Source organism: Rhipicephalus sanguineus, chromosome 6 (assembly GCF_013339695.2).
Source record: "Rhipicephalus sanguineus isolate Rsan-2018 chromosome 6, BIME_Rsan_1.4, whole genome shotgun sequence".
Taxonomy (NCBI): domain Eukaryota; kingdom Metazoa; phylum Arthropoda; class Arachnida; order Ixodida; family Ixodidae; genus Rhipicephalus; species Rhipicephalus sanguineus.
In genome coordinates, this window is record NC_051181.1 from 35,478,864 (window position 1) to 35,492,010 (window position 13,147).

The 13,147-nt window shown below is 49.6% G+C and overlaps 2 protein-coding genes across 2 annotated transcripts in view; one reads left to right on the plus strand and one right to left on the minus strand.

The window, feature by feature from the left end:
* Positions 1-13,147, minus strand: part of LOC119397191 (solute carrier family 41 member 1-like) — a 46,578-nt gene that overhangs the window by 20,106 nt on the left and 13,325 nt on the right. The gene's annotated exons all lie outside the window — the stretch shown is intronic.
* Positions 709-13,147, plus strand: part of LOC119395688 (U8 snoRNA-decapping enzyme) — an 80,024-nt gene continuing 67,585 nt past the window's right edge. The window contains exon 1 of the mRNA XM_037662691.2: positions 709-1,307. The gene's annotated coding sequence lies outside the window, so the exon portion shown is untranslated. The remainder of the gene's footprint in view (positions 1,308-13,147) is intronic.

Below are 13,147 nucleotides of genomic sequence, written 5' to 3' on the forward strand. Positions count from 1 at the left end.
GAATTTTTGGAACAGCACGTGTAACTTTAATGCATTTTGTTGTTGGGCTCGCCTCGCTTCTTGCTTTATCCTTACGCAAGCTCTATGCATTCTCTCAGTTTCCGCATGCGGGGAACGTAGGGGGGTTGATCATATAAGTTGTTTCTGCAATAAAAAGTTTAGTTGCGAGTGTAAGCGCTGTGTTTCCGTTTCGCTTCTCTCTGCCCGTGTGTGGTTGCACTGCCAGTAAATATGTTTATGAAGTACATGCTGTAGCTAGTTCGTTGGTAATTTACGCTCCAAGCAAGTTAACTGACATTTCTACAGTGCTGACGAAACCGAGTGGCAGCAGGCAAAGTGATATCGAGTCTGCAGTCTACATTTCGCTGGCGAAGGCCATCGACAGATCCAGCAATTCTCCCTCGTACGCTCCGGTTGTTTCTTTCGCGGCACCGCAGTTCGGCGAGCGGCGCAGTTCGCAGAATGCGCAGTTTGTAAACGGGAACAGTAAGGAAGAAGCTTGGAATGCGTGGCAAAATGCGTTGGGGACCGCGATTTATTCCCTAGTACTGCCTGTGCCCTTAAACAGCATTGTGCGGCCAAGCGAAGCCGCGCCACGCCGTTCTATTGTGCTACGTGACGGCTGAGATATCACCTGCGAAGCTGACACATGACAAAGTTACTGAAGCACTCATGCAGCCCGAGCAACGTCTACAAACGGAGCTGAACTAGAGCCACTAGAGCATAGAAAGCTTTGCGGAACTGCTACGGCATTGCTAAATATAACACGGGCGGTTCGGCGATCCTACGTTTTACTTGCGCCCATCGCAATGTGTTCTCTAACACATGTCAAACACAAATGCCTTCGTTTACTCAACAACAAGCAGGCAAAATGACAAAAAGAAGGCATACAAACATCGACGGTGACGGCATATGCTTCCAGATTTACGCTGGCCTGCCGCACGAATCGCCCTTTCGAAACACACTGTCGCACGTCCGTGCTTTCTGTCACATCGTGGAGCTAATCTTCACCCAGCTGACGGCGCCGACAACGCGGAATAGTACAGTACGTACAACCGCTACAGACGATAGCGCTGGATCTTATCAGGACCAACAGCGACCCTGTGTTTTCCGCGCCGCCGAACTTGGATAGCTTCAACGTGCGAGTGGCCGCTCCGCCTTCGTCATCTCGGAAGTCAGCGCTGCTGCGGTGATATATATGTTGACCACAAAGAAGCATAACTGCCCGGAGCGATTTGCGCAGAACCTTAGCGCACGGCGGCAGGGCTGGAATACACAGCGGCAATCCGTTCCTCTTTATTGTGCAGGTAAGCAGGCGTTATGCCAACTGTTTTCGTTTGAATAATAATAACTCGGGTTAGTTTTAACCTGATAAAACCACAATATCAGTATGAGACGCGCCTTCGTGGAGGGCTCCGGAAATTTCGACCATCCGGTGTTCTTTAACGTGCACTGACATCGCACAGTACACGGGCCTCTAGCATCTCGCCTCCATCGAAATGCGACCGCCGCGGCCGGGATCGAACCCGCTACCATCTGGTCACCACCCGAACACCGTAACCACTACATGTTGCACCGCGGTGGACATTTCTCGCTCGAATAACACGTGCTTCATAGTAAATTCTGCAACGCAAAAAAGCGAGAGATAGAAGAAGAAATACTAAACAGGACAAGCGCTGACTGCTAACTACAACATTTTTTGCGCATAACTCATGCTTAAATAACATCGCTGCGTACCACGTGAGCAATAAATGTTGTAGTTGGCAGTCAGCGCTTGTACTGTGTAGTATTTCTTCTTCTGTCTCTCGTTTTTTCGCGCTGTAAAATTTACTACGAACGCATACCAACTAGCCCGGCTTAGCACTCTTTGAACACGTGCTTGTTATTGCTGCCTTGTTGTCCAGGGCTGCTTTGTGCGTTGATGAATGATGTAGAGTGTTGCCAACACTCTACATCATTGAGTAATAGCATTTACCAGGAACAGTTCCTGGTAACGCTATTATTCAATAGCGACATGCAGACCAAGCCAGGACCAATACTTCTCAGTTCTGGATGATTTCAAGCCTATTGATGAGGAGCGGCTTGTATACGTCTATTCCTGACAAGGTGGACAGTTGAAAACCAATTGCCCTTATACGAAAAAGAAAGTGTTAACCTACAAACCGCTATCACTTCTCTGGAAATAAAAATAGACGATCTCAAAAATTAAGCGAGATCAAACATACTATTGGGGAATATTGAAGGAGGCAAGGGAAGACGATCAGTCCTTGGCACAAACGGTGAACGGAAGGATTTTAAAGCATGTTCGTAAAACCAGAAGAGTGGTATTGAAGCTTTTCGCACTTTCCAGACAACACGGGGATACTGAAAAACGTAAACTTGAAGCAACAAAGCGCTCAGTTATCAAAGATGTGAGATATAAAGAAATATGCGGCAGACGCAGAACCAGAAAGGAACTCCGGAAATAACGTTTCCTATGCGTACAAAAAACTGCGCATAAACGGTGCGTTGGTGCTGTTCGAATGGGACGAGAAAAAAAAAACGTTGTCCCCATAAATCAATATTACGATCATTATAATTCAGCAAAACACGTCCAACCTGAACCTCTGCGGTCGTCGGCCTAAGGAGCGGACGAAATAACATAGGTGAACGTGAGTGCGCGCAGTATTGGTATTAGTAAATGAGATGTCTTGAAATCTTCATCAATCTGCAGCCTGATTAATATTTCTTTTGCCATCACTGAAACTTGGCTAACAAGCGATACTACAGACGCTGAGCTAACACACCCATACTATGCGATTATACGCAGAGAAAGGCATACACAAAGTGGCGGAGCGGCTATCTTTATAAAAAACAAGATTCCTTTCGCAATACATCGCGACGTAGATGGTGTAGAGGCAGTTTTTTTTGTAAACACTTGATAACGAAAAAGTTATTGTTCAAAACAACGTTATCGTTCTTGGCTCTGTGAATTGTGCACGTCCGTCTAGACCTGATTGCATGAATGCATGTGCGCGTATATGCGGCGTCGGGTGTCTGGTGGAAGAAATAATTATCATCATCGTCATCAGCCTGATTGCGCCCACTGCAGGGCAAAGTCCTTTCACATGTTCGGCCAATGAACCCGGCCCTGTGCTTTCTGCTGCCACGTTATCCCCGCAAACTTCTTCATCTCATCTGCACACCTAACTTCCTGCCTCCCTCTCGCGCGTTTGCCTTCTCTTGGAATTCAGTATGCTACTCTTAATAACAAGCGATTATCTTGCCTACGCGCCTACATGCCCGGCCCATGCACATTTCTTCTCTTTAATTTCGAATATGTCCTTAACCCCCGTCTGTTCCCTGACCCACTCTGCTCTCTTCCTGTCTCTTAAGGTTACACCTATAATTTTTATTTCCATTGCTCGCTGCGTCGTCATCAATTTAGGTTGAACACTCTTTGTAAACCTCCGGGTTTCTGCTCCGTAGGTAACCACCGATAAGATGCAGCTGTTATAAATGGTGTTTTTTTTAGACAATAGAGATTTTTTTATAAAAATCTTATGACAGTATAAGGCTCCTGTCGCTTTCACACACGAACTCCACGTCAAGGCGGAAATACTTTCCCGCAGTTGAGATTGATGCAGCTGATTAAAAAACTGGTTAATTAACTTTTGAAATATTGATTTGAGGGCAGTTGTTTATACTAGAAAGTTGTAATGTGCACCAATTATTTGCATACCCATATTTTAGAAATCACGAAAGTTGCGACTCCTTGTCACGACTTCCTTGTCGAGGGTAGTTCCAGTGTTCTTCGCTGTCGCAACAGTGCGACATTTGGTGAAAGTGTTTATGAGTTCGTGTTCCGGACGTCCCCGCAAAGTGGCGAACAGAGCCAAGCCTGAACCACGAGAAAAACAACGCCCACCCGGACCATCGAGCTTGTCGCAGGTCGCCGTATTAGTTGTCGAAGAATCCAAGGATTTTCATCGCAGAACGGACCCTTACCAGACAAGACTATTGCAGCAATGGCCACAACAGCCTCTACGAGGAAACGTCCCTTCAACCGTGTTTCCGTTCAACACATTTTCCGTTAAGCTGCATCAGACGACCACAAAAGCTGCCTAGAGAAGTTTGAAAGGTCATCGATACACCATCGACAACAAGAACTCTGAAGATAAGTTGCGCCACTTCTCGTGGAAGAACGTGGCCACGACGCGATTCGAAAATCGGGAGCCGAAGCTAAATGCGTAATTTCGCAGGAGCCTCTTATCAACGTCCACAAGCGTCATTTGGAAAGAACAAGCCCGAGTTCTGCTGGAATCGCAAGCACAGCTGCCCAAAGAGAGGAGCGCCACCTTCGCGGTGGATGTCATATTTTCCGACCCGGATGTGCCAGGAAAGAGGGAAGGTCGTCCGCACGCAATCCAATATTGCAGGGCCGTAGCCAGAAATTTCTTTCGCGGGGGGGGGGGGGGAATCAGCCATATACTTTATGTATGTTCGTGCGTGCGTTTGTATGTGTGCGTGTATATACACGAAAGCAAAATTGAAAATTTGCGGGGTGGGGGGGGGGGTGTTGAACCTCCCAACCCCCCCGCCCCCCTCGCTACGCCCTTGCAATTTTGTGATTCAAAGGTTATCGAAAATTTGCGAACGCTTCCGTTGTCCGCATTCGTGCGCCTTAAGCGCAAGTTGGTATAATTGATAAATGCGGTCGCTTCTTCGTAATGATTACTTAATGCAACACACGAAAGGAACAGTGCATCTCATTACGCAATAACACACAGAAACGTCCTTTCCATAACGCCTAGCTAGCTTGAATGCGAAACGATAAGTGCTTCCAAAGCATCTTCACGGAGCTTTTCAAAAAATAAACCGGCACCGCAAGAAATGTTTACGTAGAAGTGTGCCTTACGCTGCCTGAGGCATTATCTAGTCTGCATTTGCGTCAATTACCCTGAAAATGAAGTGGTTGTATAAACAAGTTAAATTTGTAGTGGGCTGCTTCGCTGAATGAAATAATTTCAGGGGTTATATGTGCCAAAACCTCGGTATGACTACGTGACATGACGTAGTAAGTTGTGTGTGTGTGCGTGTGTGTGTGTGTGGGGGGATTCGGGTACATTTTGAGAACGTGGCTGGTTACAGCTTATGTTCCAGTAGCGTACAGGGGAAAGCACTTATTCGCCGTTGTATTTCCCTCATGTTCTGTGTGGATTTCGATTGAGGCGAAATGCTAGAGGCCCGTGTACTTAGGTTTAGGTGTACGTTACAGAACCCCAGGTGGTGGAAATTTGCGGAGACTTCTACTACGGCGTCCCTCAATACGATATCGTGGTTGACGGACGTAAAACTCCAACAATTTTCCTACTTGTTCGATATGCCGTTTACGCGATGATATGTCGTTCTATAACGATGCTGCACTTAGTTGTCTTACTTAGGGTCTCCGGTCCACACGGAAGCTAACCTCGTATTTCCTGCGGCCACACAGCTTCTCCAGTATAGCACCATTCGTTTTATTGACTTGTCCTTCGGTGCATAATTTGCCCTTTTCTTTGTTCATTTTTTTTTCTATAGACTCACACCGAGTCACGCGTACTTCTGCGCCAGTTGCTCGAGCGCTGTTTATTACGACGCATCCGTCAGCGATGACGCCGCCAACAACGGCGTGTCGGCGCACAGACACACGCATTCGTACAATACGTTGCGACCGTATACAACCACGCGCTAGCGTCCTATTGTTTTTATTGTCTGACGGCTGATATTCACCCACTGTAAAGGTTCAACACTTGGCGTGTTCACTTACACTGTTGCAATTGCACTCCGACTTCAGCTTTTGTCCGACTTCAGCGTTTGTCGATGTATGTTGAGCTAAACGCCAAAACTAAGCTAAAACATTCAAAACTGCAGAGAGTTGTCAACGTGCTCTAAATAACAGGAGGAAAGTCTTTTTTTCTCTATGCAGACCGGCCTTAGATTTTAACGTATGTCTGTTTTCAAGCACGTGTTCATGGCTACGAGCGGCACTGGTTAACGCTTCCAGGATTATGCACACAGAAATGCCCAATAAAGTGTATGGGAAAGCTACCGCCGCTGTAATTCAATTGGCAGAGCATCGGACACTTTTTTTATCGGGAAGTTGTAGGTTCCGCCCCTACCAGTGGCAAGTTTTTTCATCCACTCAAATTTCTTATCATTTACGTCATAATTACTACAAATACTGTCCCGTGTACCTCCCTTGTCTTCATTGTGTGTTGGTTTAATTAGGTTTTGCCTAAGCAATTACGCTATATCATCTAATCAGCGACTTGATATAGGCCATTTATTTTAACGCGATAGCGGTAGAGAGCTCGTGTCGCAGAAATTCCGGTGTCGGCATCGGCGTCTTTGGTTGTGAGCGAAAAATCGTCCTTGACCGAAAAATTGAGAAAGATGCAAATAAAATAAACAATAAAATCTTCGGCACCACTGAGGATCGAAGCCGGGCCGTTTGCGTGGCAAGCAGGTGCCCTACCACAAAGCCACGACGTTACTTGCAACTGCTTCGAAAAAAAAAAAGAAACACTACATAAATGCCATGCAGAGGAAGGAGTCTCCTTAAAGCATTTAATGTTGCATGGCAGAAGCGCACATTCGCGCAAGGCGACGCTTAACTGCATCAATTGCTTCAGTGCTATTTTCGTGTGTGAAAGACTTTGAAGCACACAGGCATATATGAAGACCAATTTCACATCTTTTGCACTCCCATCGGCTATTATCGGACTCTAATAGCCGTAATCTTAACATCCGCGCCCTGCGAGGCCGGGGACTTCCCACACGCCGGATGTGTAAATAAATGTTATTTCTCTCTCTCTCTCTCTCGGACATCTTGCCGTGTGCCTTGCAAACTAAGCACAGCCTTGAGGGATTCTTTATTTTGTTGGGCAGGTGCCACGACGAAAATGAGCCCATTCGGCGATTTGTAGGCGCATTGGCGAGGCCATCAAACTACGTTTTTTGCTTGACGCCAAGCTTCGAAAGAGCCGGTACAGTGCACCCATCGCCGCTAAAAACCATGCTAAAAGACACACACACACACACACACACACACACACACACACACACACACACACACACACACACACACACACACACACACACACACACACACACACACACACACACACACACACACACACACACACACACACACACACACACACACACACACACACACACACACACACAGCTTCAAAATGGATAACTATGTCTATCTAGCGGAAAGCATACTAAACAAACAGCAAATATTAGATACAGTGAAACCTCGGTGATACGAATCGTAGGGGTCCACCAAAAATATTCGTATCATCTAAAATTCGTATCACCAGAAAGCATGGAAAATTAGCATGCGACAAAAGAAAGCTGGCGTACATTTTCATTTATTGTTTTTCAGGGCCGCAGCAACGTCAGGAAGAACCCTGAATGATTGACAGTTAAGTTTTCATATGTCGGCAATCATACCAGCACTTATAAATACACGGCCCGTACGCGCGTACTTAATTAATGAACCAGGTGCGTTCTGAGCCGTGACAGCAGTAGCCCCTTCCAAATTTTAGTATGCTTTTCTGCATGACACGTAACGAAAGAAGCGCTTTGCATGACATGTAACGAAAGAAGCGCTTTGACGCGATGGATCAAGGCCACAAAATTACAGAACCACAGTCCTGTGTTGTGTTTTTTTTTATCCCGGAGGTGTTGGGAATGTTTTTTGGGAGATCTACAGCCGTGCCCGCACAAGTGTGACCTCAACGGTCGCGCATGTTGACGTGAGGCCTGACTCCTTCGCCAAGACCGTGCTCGCCTTCTCTCGGGCCTCGTCCACCTTGCATAGGATGTCTGATGCACAAGGCAGGCACGTGTAAACACAGTACAACGACAGCAGCCCGCGTCGACGCGTTAGAAAAAAAATTACACCATCTCCCGCTAAAGGGGACCATGAGGCGATGCGAAGCCGGAGCACTTGCACGATCGCGTTCCGTTGGCGTTCGTTGGGCATGCTACCGACCTCGCGTCGTGGAACGCGAAGAGGGACGCTACGCGCGTCGTATCTTCCATCTAGCCTGGCCGTTAATTCTCACAGGGCGAGCGGGGAACGCGGCCTACAGGCGGGCGAGAGGGGGGCAGCGTAGGAGAGGAGAGAGAAGGGGAGGGGACGCGCATGCGCTCGAGCTCATCGCGGCGTTGAGCAGGGGAGAATTTCGGCATGTCTAGCCCGCGTTTCAGAGGAAGAGTGGAAAGGGGGAGGGGAGAGGGGTATGGGAGAGGGAAAGTGGAGAGGGGAAGGGGAGAGGGAAAGTGGAGAGGGGAGGGGAGAGGGAAAGTGGAGAGGAGGTGTGTAGAGGAGGTGTGTAGAGGGGAGAGGTGGTGTGTGGAGAGGGTATGCGCATGCGCAGTAAGGGTGGTCAGAACGCACACCACCACCACCACCACCACCGGATTGAGCTCCGCCTTAAGATACTTCGCATCTAAAAAGCATGGCTCTAATGTCCTCTGCAATCTAAACGCGAAGGCACACGGAGGCACATAAGAGCCTCAAAGATTCGCGCACACAATCTAGGAGGCCGTGACGTGTCTCCGAAGGTTTATTCAGACCGTAAGAAAAGTGTTTTTCTTACACCTTGATTTTGAGAATTTGGCGGTGCGGCGCGCATGCCCACGCTTGCGTTCCCGCGCTCGCACATGCTTGGCGCGTCTTCTGCGACAGCACGGACAGCACCTCTTCGTAATTGGAGGGGGGCGCTGCAAGCGCGCAAGGTGATCGGACGTGCGGCGCAACGGCTCCATCGTTTTTGGACTGGAACCGTGGATCTATAAGCTGAACCCCAACGAAATCGATGCCCTCAGACGCCTAACATCGCAAGAAATCTGTGGACACCGATTCTCTACAGGTGGGCTAAGTTTTCAAGACTTTTAAGCCAACTTGAAGTTTCCGCCTCGCCGCGGTTGAGCTGGCCCTATCAAGGGCTGGGCTCGACGCCGCTGGCGTCGGGGTTTCCCAGGTATGGCAGCGACGAAGATCACCGGGTATGACCCGGTGACCATGCAATGGACTGAAATTGACACCAAAAACCAAGATGAAGATGTTCCACCCACGGAAAATGAGTGTTTGCAAGCCCTAATGCGATTACGGCAACGCAGGACACAGGCGAACACAACCAAGGGAGACGCCAGCGCAGCGTCGCTGGCACAGGCGGGGATTCCCCGCTCAGGAACTCCCGGCGGTGCTCGCGCTGCGCCGCAGAATGGAAGTAAGAAGACAGCACAGCAGTGGCGCCCGAAACAGACGCCACGCCTGCGCTCAGAAGACCTCATCGTGGTCCTGAAACCCCGAGGGACGCTCCATTTAAAGACGGTGTTCAAGCACGGAGAAGTGGGCTCTGCAGTAGCTAACTACGTCGGTGACCTAGCAGCCGAAGACCTCAGCGTCTGGCCTGTGTGGGAACAGAACGTGATCGTTTGCGGCACGCAGACCACAGCCGTGGCGGACAAACTTACCAAGGAATTCGACCTCACGGTGGAGGAACAGAATTACCCCTTCCGTGGGCATCTGAAAATCAACGGTGACTGTTGCAAAGGGGTCATCCGCGTCCGTGATGACGAAACCTCTGCTTCACTCAAGTCGAAACTCCGCTGGAGGGAGGGCGAAATCGCTTTCGTCAGAAAACTGGGCTCCTCAAATGTAGCGGTGGTGACTTTCGAGGGCCGAAGACTACCCCGATACATCCACTACAACTATGAATGTGTCCCCGTGAGAACCTACAAGAAGACGATCCCGGCTTGCTACAGATGCGGTACAGTCGGCCACCGGGTAGACAACTGCCCCCACCCCGAAGATGGACGCTGTGGATACTGCGGCAAGCAAGTTGGGGCCACTACAGACGGCCTAACAGAACACGAGTGCCAGCCATCCTGCATGATCTGCGAAGGGGCCCACCTCACAGGGTCCGCGGACTGCACCGGAAAGTTCCGTAAGCTACAACGCTCGGAGGCAACGAACCAGGCAGGACCCTCAACAACACCGAGCAAGCAGCCACACCCACCTCCGAAGATGGGGAAGCAAGGTCAGCAACAGCGGCAACCACCGCAACAGAAAGCCGGAAACAAGAACATGTCTCAACAAGTCAAGCCAGGATCAGGAAAGAAGTCCCCGACTCTCCAGGCCGGGGATTTCCCTCCACTCAACAATGCTCCAAAACAACAGGTGAGTGACTGGGCAGGGACTGCCTCACAGTCCTCCTCTCCTTCCTCCACCTCTCTCACACTCGAGATGAGTAAGCAGTTGGAGTCCTTAAGGAAAGAAAATGCGAAGCTGGCAGCCAAAATTCAGGCGCTCGAAAAGGCTAGAGCGGAGAACCCTACACCGCGCATGGATGACGAGAGTGACTCGGCTTCTGAGTGCTCGGGCAGTACGATAACATCTCACTCGGCCTCGATCGAAAATCTGGAGTCCCGGGTCTCTAATATCGAAGAACAGCTACTAGCTTTCACCGAACAGATGACCCAGCTCCCAAATATGATTACTCAAGCCGTGCAGGCAGCTATCCAGCTGCAGACGCAGCACATGGTAGCAACTGTAACCCAGCAAGTAACGCAGTCCATTCAGACATGGCTCAGCAGTAACCCGAGATTCTCACGACGCACAGGGCCTATCCGCGAGGTCGGGCGCCCCAGTAAAATTCTCCGCGCAGCGGAGGGCGAGAAACGCGAGGAATTCTGCGACTTCCTAGAGAATGTGCAAAGTGACGGTACAGCTCTCTCCGCGGCACCGCTCACTAACCCATCTCAACAGATATAATAAATATGGCAGGGCCTACTTCTAAAGCACAAAGAAAAAAAGAATCGCTCTCGATAATACAGTGGAATTGCAGAGGTTTCAGGGACCGGCGCAAAAGATCTCACCTGCACCTCTACATTCAAAATTTGGACGAAATGCCTGCAGTGATGGCCCTTCAAGAGCCAGGTTTGCAGGCTAAACTCTCAGGCTATAACACGTTTCAAAGGAACCCATCCACCTGTATTCTGGTGCACAAATCGTACACCGCGCAAGAGATAGACCTAGAGCTTAACTCGGAGCATTCGTACACCATGGTGCAGATCCTGCCCCTCCGTAGGACAAACCATGCGGTGTATATACTTAACATATACACTCCACCCAAAACAAACCACGTCACGTATGCAGACATTTTCTGCCGTGCACTGAAATGCGCCGACAGTGCACCTCTGGTTATCACAGGCGACTTCAATGCCCTCTGCAGACTCTGAGGGTACAAACGCGAGGAGGCCAGAGGGAGGCGGCTTGCGGAGCTTATATCCACCTTAAGCCTCACCCTTCTCACCGACCCGGCCACACCCACGCGCCTTGGTAACTCGGTGAGCAGGGACACATGCCCTGACCTCACTCTGGTTAAGAACACACGACACGTTACATGGACTAACCTAGAGGAGACACTGGGCAGTGACCACTGCCTACTAAACATCACACTCTCCACACACCCTTTCAGACGGAAGGACAGACCAGCGCGAATAGTTAACTGGGACAAAATGCGCAAGGAAAATATCCCGCCTATCCTGCGTTCAGGCAATTATGCAGACTGGGCTGCGCACATCATACTCACCCAGAAGAAATACGAATCCATATTGCAAACATCGGATGAGCACCCCGCGGTTGACAACCACCTTCTGCATTTGTGGGAGGCCCGTCAGAGCCTCACGCGCCGATGGAAACGCCAGAAGCATAATAGAGCCCTTCGAAAGCGAATTCAGGACCTAACAACACAAGCAGCGGAATACGCAACGCACTTAGCAGATACAAACTGGGCAGACAAATGTAATGATATCGCACATCAGATGTCAAACAAGGGAACATGGCGGCTATTTCGTAGCCTCATTGACCCCACACAAACGCGAGGAGAAACGCAAAGACACCTCCGAAGAGCCATTCATGGATTTCAAGGTACCACAACACAACTAGCGGAAACGCTTCGGGACACGTATCTCTGCCAGCAGCAAGATCCGCGAGGTCCGGAGTATAGATATTCGGTAAAGGAAAACGAGACCCTAGACGCCCCTTTCCTCCTACATGACATGAAGGCAGCATTGGCAAAGATGCGCAGAGGAACAGCTCCTGGTAGGGATAACATCACGGTCAAGACGCTGGCAAACTTGGCCGACCCTACGCTGACACAACTCTTGGAATACAATAATGATATCTGGAGTGGCCGGATGTCGGTCCCCCCTGAGTGGAAAACAGCCCTGGTCACATTCATCCCCGAACCAGGGAAGCCAGTAAAGACAGACAACCTTCGTCCCATCTCTCTAACATCTTGCGTGGGTAAGTTGATGGAAACGATGGTGCGAGACAGACTTTCGGAATAGCTCGAGCAGAAGGGGGCCTTTGCTCCTACCATGTTCGGATTCCGTCCTCATAAATCGGCACAGGATGTACTCCTGCAACTACACCGAGAGGTCATCCAACCGGTGGTGATGAAATACAACGACAGGGTCATCTTAGCCTTAGATCTTAAGGGGGCCTTTGATAATGTTAAACATAGCGTCATTCTCGAACACCTCAGCGGCACTAACTGCGGAAAGAACACGTTCAATTACGTCAAGGACTTTTTATCGGACAGAGCCGCCCTGATCCGCATAGAAAACTCAGAATACGGACCATATCAAATGGGTACTAGAGGGACACCGCAAGGGGCTGTCCTCTCTCCCATCCTATTTAACATCGCCATGATGCATCTACCACGCCAGCTGGCGGGCATAGAGGGCATTCGCCATGCCCTCTATGCAGATGACATCACGGTTTGGGCAACACAAGGGAACTTGGGTAACATTGAGGACAGCCTGCAACAAGCTGCAGAAATTGTACACACCTACGCGGCGCGCTGCGGACTCCAATGCTCACCCAACAAGTCTGAATTCCTTCACATCAGAGGCATGTCCAAAGAAAACACAGATATCTCCATTACGCTTCCTACGGGTCCAATCAGACGAGCGGAGGAGATCAGGGTTTTGGGCCTATACATTCACCAACAGCTCCGAATTGACACAACACTGACCAAACTGAGGAAAATAGGGGACCAGGTGGGTCGCATGATCCGCAGGGTCTCCAACAAGAGGG